This window comes from Microcaecilia unicolor, chromosome 2 (assembly GCF_901765095.1).
Source record: "Microcaecilia unicolor chromosome 2, aMicUni1.1, whole genome shotgun sequence".
Lineage (NCBI taxonomy): Eukaryota > Metazoa > Chordata > Amphibia > Gymnophiona > Siphonopidae > Microcaecilia > Microcaecilia unicolor.
The window spans coordinates 336,197,130-336,216,267 of NC_044032.1; the positions used below are offsets into that span (position 1 = coordinate 336,197,130).

General features: G+C 44.5%; 1 protein-coding gene and 1 long non-coding RNA gene across 2 annotated transcripts in view; both read right to left on the bottom strand.

The window, feature by feature from the left end:
- LOC115462049 (zinc finger protein 431-like) overlaps positions 1-19,138 on the bottom strand; it is a 116,244-nt gene that overhangs the window by 15,183 nt on the left and 81,923 nt on the right. The gene's annotated exons all lie outside the window — the stretch shown is intronic.
- Positions 1,533-18,709, bottom strand: LOC115463660. The gene is made up of 3 exons (XR_003941053.1): positions 18,698-18,709; positions 3,041-3,043; positions 1,533-1,600 (listed from the first exon to the last, which is right to left on the bottom strand). It is a non-coding gene; the product is annotated as an uncharacterized LOC115463660 (long non-coding RNA).

Below are 19,138 nucleotides of genomic sequence, written 5' to 3' on the forward strand. Positions count from 1 at the left end.
TAAAAGTGAGCTGCTGCTATCAATCTCTCCATTTGAACAAGCTATCCAAGGGAATGGTGGCCGGGGATGTATCTCTTGCTTTTACGGAGCTCTGCTGTGCAGCACAGGATTGGAAGGTGATATATAAAAACCTGTTATGGGTCTCTATCTCCAGTAGTCTGGTAGAGAATGATTACAAAATGCTATATATCATTGGCATCTCATACCGGTGTGCTTGAAAACTATATGTGGGAGTGGTTCAGACCTATGTTGGCAAAATTGTGGAGATCAGGGCATTTATCTTCATATTTGGTGGTCTTGGCCCAAAGCTCAGCAATATTGGGGACGGATAATGGAATGGGTGTCTGAGATCTTGAGGGTTTGAGTACTACCAACAATGGCTAGCTGCTTGCTCCATTTTGGTCCTGCAGAACTGCAGGTGAGGAGTCACCGCTTAGCATATCATATATTCACTGTAGGCCGCTTAATGCGGCATGTGCTTGGAAGCAGCAGGAGGTCCCCTCTCTCCTTCAAGTTCAGTGCAAAATCAATTTTGTATATTTGATGTCTAAACTATCTGTAGAAATAGGTTTCCTCAGTTTCACGAAGTTTGGGAGGCTTACATGGGTTGGCTAGAGAGGCCGTCCCGGGTAGCCTGAACTTGTGGGTGTCTCCATACTTGATTTGAATTGATTTGGTTGAATGGTATAACCCTGTCTCACACAATATTTTCTGGTTGTTTCCCTGTACACATGTGTATGGAAGGTAGGGGGTGGGAGGATGGTGGGGGGGTGTTCCGGAGTTGTGGGGATGGATTGGTTGTTAGCGCTGTGAGCCATGTACTGAAGAGTGACAGTATATCTATTGCTGACTGTTTGGGGGGGGGGGGGGGGGGGGAGAAGTGAATTTCTTAGTTGTAAAGTTGTCAGTGCTTTATGGTATACAGCTTTCAGTTAAATAAAAAGATTTATTTTTTTTTAAACCCTTCTCTGGATATACCAAAGCAATTACCGACCACAACATCTTCAAGTGGAACATTGGCATGTGCAGGAAGGCAATGACCCCCTTGAGTTCAGGAAGGGCCAGGAGGAACCCTTTTTCTTGGGTAACACAAAATAGAAGGAATAATGCCCTCGGTACAGTTCCTCAGGAGGCATGGGTTCCATTGCCTCTAGTTGAACCAGTTGGCCAGAGTACATTCCACAGCCTGACACTTTTGAAGGGAACCACACAGAAACACCAGAAAATGTCTGAAATGGGTTCCATCAAGGCATAATTGTCATGAACAACCTCCAGAACTCACTGATCTGAGGTTATGACAAAAAGACTTACACACCGCCAACCTGAACCAGTCCAGAAGGGACCCACTGATATTCACTGAGACCTTTTGAGGATCCTGGGTCGCTTTGTCCCTCAAAAGAGCTGGCCTTTCTGGCCCTTGGTGCAGGCACTGCCAGATTCTGACTTTTGGACATACAAAAGCAGAAGCAACCAACATATAAAACACTACAATAATCCAACTGAGGCAAAACAATAGCCTAAACCAGCACGCAAAAATGTTCAGTCAAAAAAAAGAGATCTTATCGCCCTTAGCTATCATAGTTTAAAAAATAACTTCTTACTCAAATAGTTTATCTGTGGTTCCATCATCAGTTGAGTATCCAAAATAATTCCTGTGGGGGACAAAATTATTTTTTAACAAGGGCAACTGTTGGGAGTTTATAAAATTTCAGAATAACTATCATTTGACAGTGGGAGATAGAGTCTTATATTTACAAGTTAAACATTAAGTGGGGGGGGGGGGGGGGGGGGAGGAGACAAAGAAAACAACCTCTAAAGTACCAGCAGCAGGCTTTCACTTAAAGGGCTCCATTACCGAAATATACAGATTCCTGTATGATACAAGAGAAGAGAAACAGATACATACTGGAGTGGAAGAAGGACTTAGGGCAAGTGCTGGACTTGGGGAAAATCCACTATTTCTGGGATAAGCAGTATAAAATGTTTTGCAGTTCTTTGGGATCTTGCCAGGTATTTGTGACCTGGATTGGCCACTGTTGGAAACAGGATGTTGGGCTTGATGGACCTTTGGTCTGTCCCAGGATGGCAATTTTTTATTTATTGCATTTGTATCCCACATTTTCCCACCTCTTTGCAATACTTATGTACTTATGTACCAGATTCTGCAGATAAAACAGTTGCCCATATCTGGTGGATTTGCCTGGCTATACAGCCATTCTGGGAGGAGGTCCTAAACTTCTGAATGCAAACGCCAATTCCAAGATCAATGGAACCAGTTTTCCTGAAGATCAGGGTGAAGGATATAGAGGGGACCATGGATAAATTCACAGAAGTGGGGGGATATGGCTACAAGGTTAGTGTTGGCCATTTGATGGAAACAAATCTCAGGATCTTAATCCAATAAGATTAATATATTATATTATCACATCACATTTTTCTGTGCTTTATTAACATGTATTTGTTGTTTGTTATATTTTCAGTATATTATTTACTGTCTTTGATCTGAGTTTATTGTATAGTGGCCTTATATTCTTTGGAAGAGATCCAGATTAAATAGGGTGAAAAATGTATGGTCTTAATATTTACAGGGATTGAATAAGTAGATAATGAATGCTCAGGGGTTTACTTTATTGGGTTCTAATCCTCTGAGTTATATCAGTGAGCAAAAGATGGTTGTGATGATGGTGATGGTGTTGGTGGGGGGCGGTGTAGGGGGTATAGCCCGATCATCATTTTTTGTTATGTGTGCATCATAGAACTTAGCCTGACCATGCTTAATGTTACACTGCATTAGATAAGGTAAGGACAGAGAGTGACTCAGCTAACATCCAGCCTGGAAGATTCAAGGCATCCTCAAGAAAGGAGCCTTGCATCCTATTTCAGGATATCTGAGGCAGACATTGAAATCATCCATATGATTAGGCTGATACTGTCAACAACCGTCCCTCAGCTGGTCATCCACTGTTCTATCATGATGTGAAGGACCTGACTGATAACAAACAGTATATATAATGGTGCAGGGACCCGGCCAGGAAGCCACCCCCTACTGCTACAAAATCTGCTCTCCTTTTCATCAGCTACCAGCCTCCACTCGACACCATCGGAGGATGAGAAGACTGCACTGTCACCTACAGGTTGTAAGGTTTAAGATCTGTGATCACATTTACATCTGTGTCACGTTCCCTGTCTATGCAGAGTATGGGCACAGGAGGATCGGACGGCCATCTTGGTTTTGGGCTTGTTCCAGGTTTGGGCGGCCATCTTAGTAGGGGGCAGCTTAGGTTATGGCAGCCATCTTGGAGTAGGGCAGCTTCAGGAAGGTAGCCCATATTTGGGCGTAGGTTGTCACCGATGGGGGCAGCCATCTTGATTTCAGCTGTAGTTTGGGCCTAATTTCTACACTATTTAAGGCTCTGCCCTCAGTCCTTCCGTGCTTTGGCTTCTACTCAGTTCGCTGATTAGTTGCAGTGCTTTCGGATCTTCGGTTGTCTGCTGCCTGGTATTGACCTTTGCCTGTCCCTGGACCTGCTACTGACCGCAACCTGGAACTGACCTCTTGCTCTTCCTGTCCCTGGATCTGCTACTGACCGCTGCCTGGTATTGACCTCTGCCTGTCCCTGGACCTGATACTGACCGCTGCCTGGTATCGACCTCTGCCTGTCCCTGGATCTGCTACTGACAGCTGCCCGGTACTGACCACTGCCTGTCCCTGGATCTTCTGTTCTCTGCTGCCTGGTCTAACCCTGTGGACTTTGTGCTGGACTTTGTTCTCTCTGCTGTTGGCTACCCGCACTCAGGGGCTCAACTCCTGGGGAATGGTGGGAGACACAGGGGGAACTCGGGGTTTCCCTCATCGAGTACAAGGGCTCACCTCTCCTTGCGGAGAACATTACACTCTGAGTGTAGATGGTTGGTTGTAAATATTAGTATTAGGAATCACAGGACTTGTTCTAAATGCTTGTTATTTGTAATTTGTTTTTATTGCTCTGCAGAATCCTGAAGGTTAATTTTGTTTTCAGTAGATAATGGGGTAGTGAACCTTGGGATAAATACAGTTTGGGTGTGACTATTCCCTAGACATGTAATTTATTATTATCTACACACCGATCTATAAACACCCCACAGAGGTGTTTAGCTTATCAGAGTGTCAGGTTAAGCATTCATTAGGGAATGGTAACACATTAATAAGTGAGTCAAAGGATTGTTCTAATTTTTAAAGGATTGTTCACTTGTTATTTTGAAATAAATAAATAAAAATAAAGTAAAAACAAAACAAAAGCCACAAACTGCTGGGTAGGAGGGAGGATTGTCATCTTTCAGCAGCACTGAAAGGCAGTCGCTAAAACAGCGCCAGAAAAATACCTCCACAACAGCGCAGCAAAGGTCCTCCCTAATGTTCAACTCTAATGACATGCAAATCTAGGCACGTTATTAGCAATGAGCATTAGGAAGATTGGTGGGAAGACATTGTCTGGTGCATGTGCTGAAGAGTTATGCGTTAACACCAGAGGGGAAGAGGAAAGGAGGAGGAAAAGGAAGAAGTGCTGGATATGAGAGCTAAACAAAGGTCAGCCTTTCCTGCATTGGAGAGCGCTGCTTATCAGACTCAAAAATGTCACTACAGTTTATCAAGAAAACTTTGGCTGGCTCTGGAGAAGGAGAAGGGAAAGGAGAAAGCTGTTGGGGGAAGCTTTCTTGTGGCAGGTTTTGGTCAACAATCTCTGCTTCTTGCTGCCAAAATGGGAAAAGCAGGGTCATATGAGATGATAGAACCTCTGTCCACGTGGGTGTTGTCTATAGACCTCAGACACAATTGGAGGAATTAGATAAAGACCTGATTGCAGATATTCAAAAGTTGGGAAACAAGAGAGAGGTGCTGTTGCTGGGAGATTTCAATCTGCTGGATGTAGATTGGAAGGTTCCGTCTGCGGAATCGGAAAGAAGTAGAGAGATTGTGGATGCTTTCCAAAGTGTTTTGCTCAGACAAATGGTAATGGAACCCACGAGGGAGGGAGCGACGCTGGATCTGGTGCTCACAAATGGGGATAGCATGTCAAAATATCCGAGTGGGAGCCCACCTGGGCAGCAGTGACCATCAAACGGTTTGGTTTGATATAACAGCTAAAGTGGAGATAGGCCACTCAAAACTCAGTCCTGGATTTCAAGCTTGCTGACTTTAGTAAAATGGGGGAATACCTGAGGAAGGAGATGATGGGCTGGGAGGAAGTACAAGAAGTGGAAGGTCAGTGGTCCAGGCTGAAAGAAGCTATAAATAGGGCCACGAACCTTTATGTAAGGAAAGTAAATAAAAGCAAGAAAAAAGGAAACCGATATGGTTCTCCAAGCAACTGGCTGAGAAAATAAAGGTTAAAGAGTTGGCGTTCCAGAAAGACACAAAAACTCAAGAAAAAGAACATGGGGAGGAATACCGGATGAAAATGAAAGAAGCCAAGAGAGATACATCTGGCAAAAGCGCAAGCGGAAGAACAAATGGCTAGAAATGTAAGAAGGGGTGACAAAAATTTCTTCAGGTATATTAGTGATAGGAGAATGACTAAAAAGGGAATTGTGAGACTAAAAGATACTGCGAATCACTATGTGGATAATGATGAAGAAAAAGCAAATTTGCACAGACGAAAATCCTGGAGAAGGACCGCGATGGACTGGAAAAAGTACAAATGAGAATGAAGTGAATAGAGCATCGTTCACGGAAGAGAGAGTGTGTATGAACAACTTGAAAAGCTAAAGGTGGACAAAGCCATGGGACTGGACGGGATCCACCCCAGGATATTGAGGGAGCTCAGAGAGGTTTTGGCAGCAGGGCCGTGCCAACACGGTAAGCGGGGTAAGCACCACAGGGGGGCGCCTGCCTTCACGGGCGCCGCTGTGGTGCAGCCCCGCCATAGCGCTTGTCCTCCCTCCTCCCTCCAGATCCGTCCCTCACTGACCTGTCCTTATAATTCTTCGGGGCAGGCAGTCTTGCCTGCCTGCTGCCAGCGCTGACTCTCCCCCGTGCCGGTTCGTGCTTTAAAAATGGCCACCAAGACTTCCAGAGGTGGCCTCGTGAGACTTCTGCTGAAGTCTCGGCGGCCATTTTGAAGCGCGAACCGGCAGGGGAGAGTCAGCGCTGGCAGCAAGCAGGCAAGACTGCCTGCCCCGAAGAATTCGAAGGACAGGGCGGTGAGGGACGGATCCAGAGGGAGGGAGGGAGGAGAAAAAGAAGTTGCCGCTGAACAACTCTGGAGGGGTGGATCATGGAGGGGAGAGAAGGGTCGCTGGGTATGGGGGGCAGGGGAGAGGAGGGTCGCTGGACATGGGTGGATGGAAGGCAGGGGAGAGGAGGGTCACTGCTGGACAGGGGAGAGAAGGGTTGCTGGACATGGGTGGATGGAGGGCAGGGGAGAGGCGAGGCGCTGCCTGCAACTCGGCTTCACAAAATGTTTTTTAAAGGTAGGGTGGTGGCAGGAGAGTCGGGGAGGGGAGGGGGTTCTCAGATAGGAGAAGGGGGGATTTTCAGATGGGAGAGGGGTGTTGTGGGGGTTGGAACTGGGGTCATGAGGGAAAATGGGGCATGCCTGGGTCAGGTGGGAGAATGGGTTGGGCTGAAAAGGGGGGCCCTAATGCAAGGCATGTGGATGAAGGGGGCTGGAACTGGGGGCTGAAAAGGAGGGTAGGTGGGAGAAAGGGGCTAGTACTGGGAATGGGGGCTGAAAAGGGGAAAGGGAGAAGTGGCTGGGGGCTGAAGCTCGGGACTGGTGGGCGAAAAGGGCTGGGGCTGAAACTGGGGACTGGTGGGATAGTGGTCCTGGAACTGGGGGCTGAAAAAAAGGGGCAGAGAAAGGGGACAGATCCTGGATAGATGGGAGAGGGAGGGCAAATGGTGGATTGAAGGGGCAGAGAGAAAGGGCAGAGAGTGAATGGAAGGGGGAGAGAGAGAGGGCAGACAGGGGCAGATGGTGGATGAAAGGGGCAGAGAGAGAGAGAGGGGATGTAGATGGAAGGGGCAGGGAGAGAGGGCAGACATTGAATGGAGGGAACAGCAGAGAGGGCAGACACTGGATGGCAGAGAGAGAACAAAGAGATGCTGGATGGAAGGAAGACAGTGAAAAGAAGATGAGGAAAGCAGAAACCAGAGACAACAAACTATAAATAAAATATATATTTTTATTTTTTTGCTTTAGGATAAAGTAGTATTGTAGCTGTGTTAAATGTTTATAATAGAACATGTAAACAAGGTAATATTTATATTGGACTAATTTTAATACATTTTGGTTAACTTTCGGTCAGGATAGGATACTGTAACAGCACTATAGTGTATTGACCTGAGGAAGGATGCTTTGGCCTCTGAAAGCCAAATGGTATTTTATTTTCTATATTTGTTTTATTTCTATTTATTAATTTGTAAAGTGGTGATTGGTACTTGTTAGTTTTTTCAAATTTACATCTGCTGTCTTTATATTTTGCACAGTATGGTATTTTGGTATTTATAGTATTTTATGCTAGACCGGGGGTGGGGCGCCAACTGATAGTCTGCAGGGGGGCACCAGAGACCCTAGGCACAGCCCTGTCTGGCAGGTCCACTTAAAGATTTGTTTAATATATCCTTGCAGACGGGAGAGGTTCCGAGGGATTGGAGAACGGCGGATGTGGTCCCTCTTCACAAAAGTGGTGATAAGGAAGAAGCTGGAAACTACAGGCCGGTAAGCCTCACTTTGGTTATTGGAAAAGTAATGGAAGCGATGCGGAAGGAAAGGATAGTGAATTTCCTGGAAGCCAATAAGTTGCAAGATCCGAGACAACATGGTTTTACCAAAGGGAAATCATGCCAAACGAATCTCATTGAATTCTTTGATTGGGCGACAAGAGAACTGAATCAGGGACGAGCTATAGACGTAATCTACTTAGATTTCAGCAAAGCTTTTGACACGGTTCCCTACAGGAGGCTCTTAAATAAACTGGATGGGCTGAAGATAAGACCCGAAGTGGTGAACTGGATTAGGAACTGGTTGACGGACAGACGCCAGAGGGTGGTTGTGAATGGAATTCGCTCGGAGGGAAAGGTGAGTAATGGAGTGCCTCAGGGATCGGTGCTGGGGCCGATTCTGTTCAATATATTTGTGAGTGACATTGCCGAAGGGTTAGAAGGTAAAGTTTGCCTATTTGCGGATGATACAAAGATCTGTAACAGAGTGGACACCTGGGAGGGAGTGGAAAACATGAAAAAGGATCTCAGGAAGCTAGAAGAATGGTCTAAGGTTTGGCAATTAAAATTCAATGCAAAGAAATGCAAAGTGATGCACTTAGGGAATAGAAATCCACAGGAGACGTATGTGTTAGGCGGTGAGAGTCTGATAGATACGGACGGGGAGAGGGATCTTGGGGTGATAGTATCTGAGGATTTGAAGGCGACGAAACAGTGTGACAAGGCGGTGGCCATAGCTAGAAGGTTGTTAGGCTGTATAGAGAGAGGTGTGACCAGCAGAAGAAAGGGGGTGTTGATGCCCCTGTATAAGTCGTTGGTGAGGCCCCACCTGGAGTATTGTGTTCAGTTTTGGAGGCCGTATCTGGCTAAGGATGTAAAAAGAATTGAAGCGGTGCAAAGAAAAGCTACGAGAATGGTATGGGATTTGCGTTACAAGACATATGAGGAGAGACTTGCGGACCTAAACATGTATACTCTGGAGAAAAGGAGAAACAGGGGTGATATGATACAGACGTTCTAATATTTGAAAGGTATTAATCCGCAAATGAATCTTTTCTGGAGATGCGAAGGCAGTAGAACGAGAGGACATGAAATGAGATTGAAGGGGGGCAGACTCAAGAAAAATGTCAGGAAGTATTTTTTCATGGAGAGAGTAGTGGATGCTTGGAATGCCCTCCCACGGGAGGTGGTGGAAATGAAAACGGTAACGGAATTCAAACATGCGTGGGATAAACATAAAGGAATCCTGTTCAGAAGGAATGGATCCTCAGGAGCTTAGCTGAGATTGGGTGGCAGAGCCAGTGGTGGGAGGCAGGGCTGGTGGTTGGGAGGCGGGGAAAGTGCTGAGCAGACTTATACGGTCTGTGCCCTGAAGAGGACAGGTACAAATCAAAGTAGGGTATACACAAAAAGTAGCACATATGAGTTTCTTGTTGGGCAGACTGGATGGACTGTGCAGGTCTTTTTCTGCCGTCATCTACTATGTTACTATGTTATGTTATATGGAAGACCAACAGCTGCAGGGAGAAGTGTGCACTAAGGCATTGTTACTCAAAGTGCCTCATTAGGCCTGATTGAGCTGTGATTGTTTTAAAATAGGATATATTATATTTGCTCCTATTCTTCCCAGCAGACAAACCTTGTCACTGACAACCCTAATGCCAGCTCCAAGCAGGCACAGAGTTTTCAGCAGCAAGAGCGACCTATTTTGGCGCGCTTGTCCACTGAGCATTAGGGGGGAATTGAGAATGTCCTGACTAGCATGCATTTGCACACCCATTGCGCTGGGAGCCAGCGAGCTCGTTGTTTCACGCATTCGTCGGCACTCAGCATTCTGCGGTAGCAAATGAGGGCACTAGTCTGGTGCCAATGGATTCTAGCACCCACATTTGCTTCTGAGCATCGGGGCCTAAGACTGTAAAAACTCACAGAGGATTAGAGACACAATGTGATAAAAGAAGATGAAGGGAAGTCACAGAGAGACATGGGAAAAAAGGGCAAAAAGGTCAGAAAGATTAGACTTCATAATAGGGAGGGGAGCAAAGACTGGAGGGGAAAGAAGAGGATTCATTTTTGGGAAAAAGGACAGATAGTTATAGAATTGTGCAGGAAGAAGAGAGAAGGAAATTGAAAAGAATTAAACGCAAAAGCTTGCAGCGGCCATTTTGAGAGCGAAGCCAGCATGGGCAGGAGTGACTGAGAATCGCTCCTGCCCTGACTATACCTCTAGACCACGGTAGTCCAGGAAGGGGGAACTAAGGATGAGTGGGTGGGGGGGTAGCAACTTCTGTTCATGAGGGAGGGAGCGGAGGAAGGGAAACAATGGGACAAAGCACACATTTTCAGCTTCTACCTAAAACACATGGTCATTTTTGGGCAAAACCAAAATCAGGCCACAAAAGGATTTGTGCCAGTTTCAGCGCCATAACTGAAACTGAAATTTGGTTTACCTCTAATGGACAGCTTGTTTGTTTGAAAATTTAAAGGGCCAAAAAGACAAAAGGCAGAACATCCAAGATGGCATCTGGACTAGAAGTGTGTCTGTTTTAGCTCCGGATTCTCTTCGCGAAAACTTTGGCGAAACGGGTAATTCCTCCACCCAGAAATGGGGAAGAGGAAGGGAAAAACCTATACACTTACCTCCACGAGTGGGGTGAATGTCCCCCCCCCCCCATGCGCCAAATGACGCTAGACGAACTCGGACTACAGACGCCGGGAGGACAGGAAAATACTACAAGGGGTCCACTGGGAGAATGGGACCATAGTGCAGAGGGAGTGTCTTTCTCCTCCCTCGTTTACGGCACCTCCGAGACCAGGAACAGGACTGGTGGTAACAGAGCTACAGCTGACTGAAACCTCCGATGTGAGGGGAAAATCGGCAGCTGCGTGTGGAGGGCCTGCAGCCATCTCGACTCCTGTGGGAACAGCGTTTGCAGATAATCAGGTGTCGCCCCCTGATTTACCTACAATAACACAGATCAGTCTTTCCGGAGGGAATGGTGGCCAAGCTAAACCGGCCGTAACAATGGAAGTACTTTGGACTGCAATCCAGGGCATAAATACAACTCTCCAACAGATTTCAAGCTCCCTTCGAGGAGAGGTGACAAATAAAACAGATTCAAGCTCAGAATGTTGTGAAGATCGAAGAGCAGACTTCTAAGAAGGGACTGTCTTTCTTCTATGTTTGTGCAGCGCTGCGTACGCATTGTAGCGCTATAGAAATGCTAAATAGTAGTAGTAGTACTAAGATTGAAGCTTTAGAACAAGTAAAAGACTCGATTGTTGTGTTAATTAAAGATAGTAACTACCAAAAACAAAATTGAATACCTGGAAAATCAAGCTAGAAGGAACTTCTTACGTTTATTAAATTTCCCTAAGTCTCCAATTATCCCAGCACTGGAAATGCTAAAAAAGTATTTCAAAGAAGTGCTGGGTATACCACCTGAAGCGTTTCCACCAATTGCAAGGGTTTTATATATTACTGGAACTAAGGGAAAATCTGATCCTCCACAACCAGATTTAAATCTTACAGACTTTCTTGAAAACTCTATGGAAGTTATATCTGAAAGGACTACAATGTTAGTAACGTTTGCCTTAGAACATGATCGAAATAACATATTAAGAGTGTATTTCCGTCACTTGAATGTTTCTTTCCTAGGTTCAAAAATTCAGATGTTTCCAGATTTTTCACGTGACACTCAAAAGCGGAGAAAAGAGTTCTTGGCTTTAAAAGCAAGAATTCTTGGTTTAGGAGGACTTTTTCTCCTTAAATTTCCCTGTAGGTGTATTATTTCCTTGAATGCCACTAATTATATATTTTTCACTCCTGGGAAATTACTGGAATATATAACTAGTAAAGAATAAGTTGGATTAACATCAGATTGCATAGATATTGCATGCACTACTCGATTGTATATTCCTGTAAACCTTCTACTCTTAGATTAAGGAAACTTTTTTGTTTATTTATTTCCTAGTACTTGGATCATTTATTGTGGACAAATTATTGAAAGTATTATTTCCTTATGTTTACTTTGTATCTACAAAGTTTAGTAATATTTGCCTAATTTCCATATATTTGTTATTGCATAAATGCAAAATGAAAATTTATAAATAAAGCATTAAAAAAAAAAGAAAAAGGCCAAAAAAAAGGAGAATGCTAGCCAATGGTTAGAGAGTGGCAGTACAGCTAAAACTGGCTTCCCAGAAAACTAGGGTAACCTGCAAGAAATACTCCCTTCAACCCAGTAGTCACTGTCACTTCTAACAGTTTTCATTTAAGACACACTGAGTCTTGATCCTCCTGGTGATAGAGCTGGATGGTTTTGCATTCTTCACATTTTTCTAATTTTATTGTCTTATATTCCTTACACTGGCTTCCCATCACTACAGACTTTGCACCCCTTTATTAAGGTGTGTTAAGAAGTTAATATGCAAATTAGTGTGCATCCTCAGGAAGAGACATTAAGTGCATCTACGCTAATTGCAAATAGTCTTACTGTGTGATAAAGAACTCGCCAGTGTGATAACTGCAAAGGATATGTTGCTGTTAAGGTATGGCAAGTGCAAAGTTTTCACCTATATAGAACGTTTTTGTTTACAGGCTGACAATTTCAGTTAAGCTACTAAAACTGGCCCAAAATCCTTTTTTCTGCCCGGTTTCAGTTTTGGCCAAAAGGCTATGGTTTCTGTTTCAATCAAAAATGACCATGTGTAAAATTTGTCCTGTTTGCCTTCCTACCTCCCTCTCCCCTCTAAAATGGAGTTTTGCCCCTACCCACCTGTAGGTGCCCCCCTCAGGCCTATTTTGCAATCCACGGTGGTCTAGGGGTGTAGTCAGGGCAAGAGTGATTCCCAGTCACTCCTGCCCAGGCTGGCTTTTCTCTCAAAATGGCTACCATGACTTCTAGTGGCAATCTTGTGAGACTGTCACAAGAGGTCACAGCAGCCATTTTGAAATTAGGGCTGATATGGGCAAGAGCGACTTGCGATCACTCCTGCCCTGACTATACCTAGGGTTACCATATGGCTCCAGAAAAAGGACAGATTGAGCCAGTCTGGATTTTACTTCCATTGCTTTCAATGGAAGCAAATCCCGGATTGGATCAATGTCTCCTCCTTTTTCTGGTGCCATATGGTAACCCTACCTATACCACTAGACCACAAGGGATTGTAAGGTAGTCTTGGGTGGGGGGGAGCTTCTCTGCATTCTTTTTTTTTGTGTGTGTGTGTAATGCAATGGCAAGTAATGCAGTTATGATCTTGCATAGTAGTTTATATGGTAAATAGAGTGTGCCAAATAAATGCTTTTAATACAAAAGTATAGCAGGAATTTACATCTGTAAATTTAGGGATAAGTTCATTAGGAATTAGCCTCTCTCTGGAGATATGACATCAGTTGTCACTCCAAGGGTGGCGCAAAGTCAACCGTTGTAAAAGCACTGTGTTTCAGTTTTCATTAGCTGAGGTCTATATGTGCAGAAGCTATTTTGCTTGGAAGTAAAATGTGGTCTTTCGCTATTTAAATTATTGTATATATTCTGGTTTGGATACTATTTGGGTGATTCTAAAGAATTTCCAGGCTCTGTTGGGTATGATGAAGATGTAGCGTTTTAATCAAATTTGTGGCACACAGAAGCTACATTTTATGAGAAAGGAACCTGCAGTGATTGTTTTCAAGCACAAGTATTGGTTACGCTTATAGTGTTAGTAGGGAAAAGATATAACAATGAATTTAAGTGTTTACATATCCTATATAATAAAACCCACCTCCAAAGTTCTGAAGCTAACTGCGTGGACACAAGCCTTGAGGCATTCGTGCTTCTGTTGACGCCTCCCACTTCCAGGTGCGTCAGCAGCGAAAGTGCCCAATGAAAACACAGCCATGTTCAGAACGTTGGAGGCGCAGTTTCAGCCCTTCGCCATGCCCCCCCCCCCGAGGTCGCCGCCCTCTCACCTCTACACCCCCCCCAGGTTCCCCCCGCCCCCCCCCTCTCCCCCCCCCCCGAGGTCGCCGCAGCCACTGCTCCACCCTCCACCCCCCCCCAGGTCGCCGCCACTCCCCCCCTCCGTCCGACATCAGCTCAGCTGCCATTTCCAGCCACTGCTGCTTCTCCTGTTGAGCAGCGGCTGGTACAAAAACAAAAAACCCAACTTAAACCTGCAAAAATGCTTTCAAAAAGGAAGCGGGGCACCGCAGGCAGCCATCGGCTGTCAGTTCTGTATCCGCTCCTCCTCTCACCTCTCACATCGCTGCGCTCCTCTGGGGTTCTACTCCAGGGGCAGTGACGTGAGAGATGAGAGGAGGAGCGGATGCAGAGCTGACAGCCGATGTCTGCCAGCGCTGCCCCGCTTCCTTTTTAAAAGCATTTTTGCAGGTTCAATTGGTTTTTTTGTTTTTGTACTGGCCGCTGCTGCTCGACAGAAGAAGCAGCAGTGGCCAGAAATGGCAGCTGAGCTGACGTCGGACGGAGGGGTGGAGAGGGAGCAGTGGCTGCGGCGACTTTGGGGGGGGGGGAGGGTGAAGGGGTGAGCGGCTGCAACCTCGGGAGTGGGGCATGGCAGCGAGGGCGGCAGGGGAAGGGGTCCTGAGGCCAGAGGGGAGGGGGTCCTGAGACCTGAAAGCAGGGGGGAAGGAGACCTGAGAGGAGGGGGGGAAGGAGAACCAGAAAGGGAGGGGGAGGGGTCCTGCGACCACACAGAGGGAGGGAGGTATCTCTGGCACACACACAGTGTCTCTCTCACTCTCATACACTGTCTACCACACACTCTATGTCTCACACTGTATCACATTCACTCTGTGTGTCACACAGTCACTCTCAAACACTCTCTCGATCTCACAGAGTCTGTGTATCACACACATACCAGCTTATAATTGAAAAAGAAAAACGCCTATATTGTGACCCAAATCAGGAGATAGACGTTTATCTCACAAAAACGAATAAAGCGGTATAATCGAAAGCCGAATTTGGACGTTTTCAACTGCACTCCGTCAGGGATGCGGACAAAGTTGATGGGGGCGTGTCGAAGGCGTGGTGAAGGCGGAACTGGGGCGTGGTTATCGGGCGATCAGAGATGGGCGCCTTTCGCCAATAATGGAAGAAAAATATGCGTTTTTAGCGAGAATTTAGGGCACTTTTCCTGGACCCTGTTTTTCCATGAATAAGGCCCAAAACGTGCCCTAAATGACCAGATGACCACTGGAGGGAATCGGGGATGACCTCCCCTGACTCCCCCAGTGGTCACAACACCCCTCCCACCACAAAATATGCCGTTTCACAACTTTTTATTTTCACCCTCAAATGTCATACCCACCTCCTGGCAGCAGTATGCAGGTCACTGGAGCAGTTGTTAGGGGTGCAGTGGACTTCAGGCAGGTGGACCCAGGCCCATCCCCCCCCACCTGTTAACTTGTGCTGGTAAATGGGAGCCCTCCAACCGCCCCCAAACCCACTGTACCCACATGTAGGTGCCCCCCCTTCACCCCTTAGAGCTATAGTAATGGTTGTAGACTTGTGGGCGGTGGGTTTTGAGGGGGATTTGGGGGGCTCAACACCCAAGAGAAGGGTGCTATGCAACCTGGGAGCTACTTTTACCTTTTTTTTTGTTTTGTTAAAAGTGCCCCCTAGGGTGCCCGGTTGGTGTCCTGGCATGTGAGGAGGACCAGTGCACTACGACTCCTGGCCCCTCCCATGAAACAAATGCCTTGGATTTATTCGTTTTTGAGCTGGGCGCTTTCATTTTCCATTATCACTGAAAAACAAAAACGCCCAGCTCACAAATTGTTGAATAAAACATGGACGTCTATTTTTTTCGAAAATACGGTTCAGTCCACCCCTTCACGGATCCGTTCTCGGAGATAAACGCCCATGGAGATAGACGTTTTTGTTCAATTATGCCCCAAATACTCACACTCTGTTTCACACAAACACTCTCTCTCTCACACTCACTCACACACACTCTCATTCTCACACACACACTCGCACCCACACTCACTCTCTCTCTCTGTCACACACACACATTCACTCTCTCTCTCACACAGTCACTCTCACACACACACTCTCTCAAACATACACACTCCGAGGAAAACCTTGCTAGCACCCATTTCTTTTGTGTCAGAAATGGGCCTTTTTTACTAGTTAGAAAATAATTTGAGAAATGTATTGTTCTTGATTGTAATTTTTCAGAGTATATAGTCCTCACATTCAGTAACATCAAAGGGCTTTCTTATTCTTGGTTGTGCATCAGGCTGGTATGATGCCCACAGTGTAGACCAGTGTCTGGACTCCTTTACCCTATTTTAGTAAGAATCTATATCATGTTTGTCCATAATCAGATTTATAACTACATACAAAACGGGAAACATCTCAATGCTGTTTCCTCTTGTTACTTGTGCACTGTTTGAGTAAACATAAAAAGTTGGCAAGCATGATTTTTTCTTCATACGTTCTCACAAAATTCCTGTCTTAAAGGCAATTTAACTAATCTGCATCGACTTGGGAGCCTAAACATGCCAGACTTGTTGAGAAGTCCTTATTAAAATGGCTCTCCCAGTTGTCAGCTTGTGCTTGCAGTTCCTGCGAGTGAAGGGTAATAATCTCCTGTGGGTTTAGCAGAGAGCTATGGAATGAAAGTTCTGACAATCCCCAGTGGGCCTTACTGGTTCACATTCATACAACAAACTTTTGGTTTTGGTTCCAGTTTTGGCTGCAGTTTTGGTTTCTGCTAAAAGTGGATAGACAATTTTGGTTTTGGCCGAAACCGAAAAAAGCAGTTTCGGTCAGCCTCTATTTTGTCTTGTGTGTCCTGTTTAAATTTTTATTCTAGTATCTGTTACATGGATTTTACTGATGTTAAATTTTATCTTCTTGGTCTTACTGTTCATTATTATACAGTGTTTGTTGGATATTACTTATATTTCATGTTCTATCTTTTATCTGTAATGTATAAGACAGTTTTATAGATAAAACAAAAAGTTTATTATACTTGCCTATTACAGGTAGGTAATCTGTTCAGATGTCTCTGATCAGGGATGGTCCATGGAGGGGAGATCTTCCTCTTGTTTAATGCTCAGTGAGAACACAGACATTACAATCGGAAAGCCTGTGATGAGAAAATAAACATGTCTACAAGTATTCAGCGAGCCCTGAAAATCTTATATTAGAAAATGGATCTCAAGTTTCCACATCTTTGATGCTGATGACCCATCTCCTGTGATCTGAAGATACAAAGCCCTTTAACTCCAAAACATTAACTTACTCATGCTAGGGTCATTCATGTTTTATTTTCCCTCCAGTTTAGAGTGTTTTGCAAAATATTTCTAGGGGATTCAAAAATGGACATAGTCACCCCCATTTTGTATACCTTACACTGGCTTCTTTATTTAAATTAATGTGGTTGGTTTTTAATAGTAAAATACTTAATTGTATGGTTCTGGCCTATACGAACCATTTTGTGACTTCATATACTCCTTGAAGAGATTTGCATTCTTAGATGACATTCAATTTCAACTTCCATCATTAAATTACACTAAGGGGCTCATTTGTAAAGCACTTAGACTGACAAATTTCCATAGATTGCTATGGAACTTTGTAAGTTTAAGTGCTTTGAAAATATGACCACTTCACTCATTAGTTATCACACAACTTGATTACTGTAACTCTCTTTATCATGGAATTAGAGTCAAAGATCTTCGTCGACTACAGATCATTCAAAACACAACTATTAGACTCATAGCAATGATTAGGAAATATGACCCTATCACAACTTATCTAAAAGACACACACTGGTTACCTTTGACTCATTGGATTACTTGTAAAATCCTACTTTGTCTTCAAATGAATCACTTTACCTTTCCAGCCTTGTCATTCCTTATTGTCCTAATAAAACCCTTAGATCCACTCAACAGAACTAACTCATTGTTCCTAGTTATCGCACAATAGTCCACAAACACATCAGAGAAGCTATCTTCTCAGTGCAAAGTCCTAGATTATGGAATGCCCTCCCCAACTTGTTAAGATTACAACCCTCAATGGCAAATTTCAAAACTGATCTTTAAACTTACCTTTTTACAGATGCCTATTAACAAATTGCCCTTCCTTAGAGGACTACAGCTCTGGGCTGGCCAGACAGTACAGAGCTACCTTGTTGTTCTACCCCACCTTCTTTACTGTCACAATTGTAGTTCTACCCCTCCTACCCTTTCACATCTCGTCCTATCTTAATAATGTTATTTTCCATTTTCCACTATATTAGATTGTAAGGTTTTCCGTAGAGTGGGGTAGCAAATTTGAATAAACTTGGAATCTTGGATACAAGGAATAGCACGATTCCAAGACTGGGTCCAGTTAGATTGAAATTATCACTAACTAAATTATGATGTCAACCTTCTTATAAGATCTTTAAAAATACCTTGAAAATATGGCTGTATAGTCAGACCTTTTGATAGGGTAGCCTTCTGCTGCTACAAAAAGAAGGTAGCTGACTCAAAATGCCAATACTATAGCAGCCTAATAGGTCAAGATGATCTTGACAACAAAAAACTTTTCTCCTTAGTTAAAACACTAGCTTGCACTAATAAGGATGAACATTCACAGAAAATATGTCCCACCGCCCAACACCTAGCTGATCATTTCACCAATAAGATCCTCCAAATTAGGTCCAAACTATCTAAAGCTACACCAACAGAGGAAAATAGTCCAACCCGTAGCTCAACCTTAATCGCTGGAGATCTTACAACCCAAGGACTCAATACTGACCAAAACTGGGAATCTTTTCAACCACTAACAGTTGAGGATGTAAGATCAATGCTGTTGAAATGCTCCCAAGCCAACTGCTCCCTGGATCAATACCCAAAACACCTACTCAAATCCATCCCTACGGAAGCAGTAAACTGGCTACTCAATAATCTCAATGAGATGTAAAAACTGGCTCTCTTCCTCCTGACATGGGCAAAATTGTTCTCACTCTCCTACTGAAGGAATCTGGGATAGACGTAACATCACCTGCAAACTACTGTCCAGTGGCAAGCATTCCTCTTTTTACTAAAGTCTTAGAAACCTACATTAGTAAACATCTCTTTTTATATCTGGAAAAAACCCTTTGCACTACTAGTCCAAATGTTAGTCCTACCTCATTTGGATTACTGTGACATTCTATTTCTTGGTAACCAATATAAAAGAGGAGTGGCTTTGGAAAAGCGAGGAGATCTACATATAAGACGAGCAGCAGTATTTTGAGCTGTTTGTAATTTTAGTTAGTTCTCAGTCTCCCCATCTGCTGGTAGGAGGGCATATACCCACTCGTGGGGAATGGTCTGGAGCAGACGCTCAGGAAATGCACAGGATACAACTATCTTTCAATTAAAAGGAAGCTCTGGAATGAGGAGGAATAGGATGAAGGTGAAAGAAGTAACCTGAGGAAATACTTCTTAATGAAGGG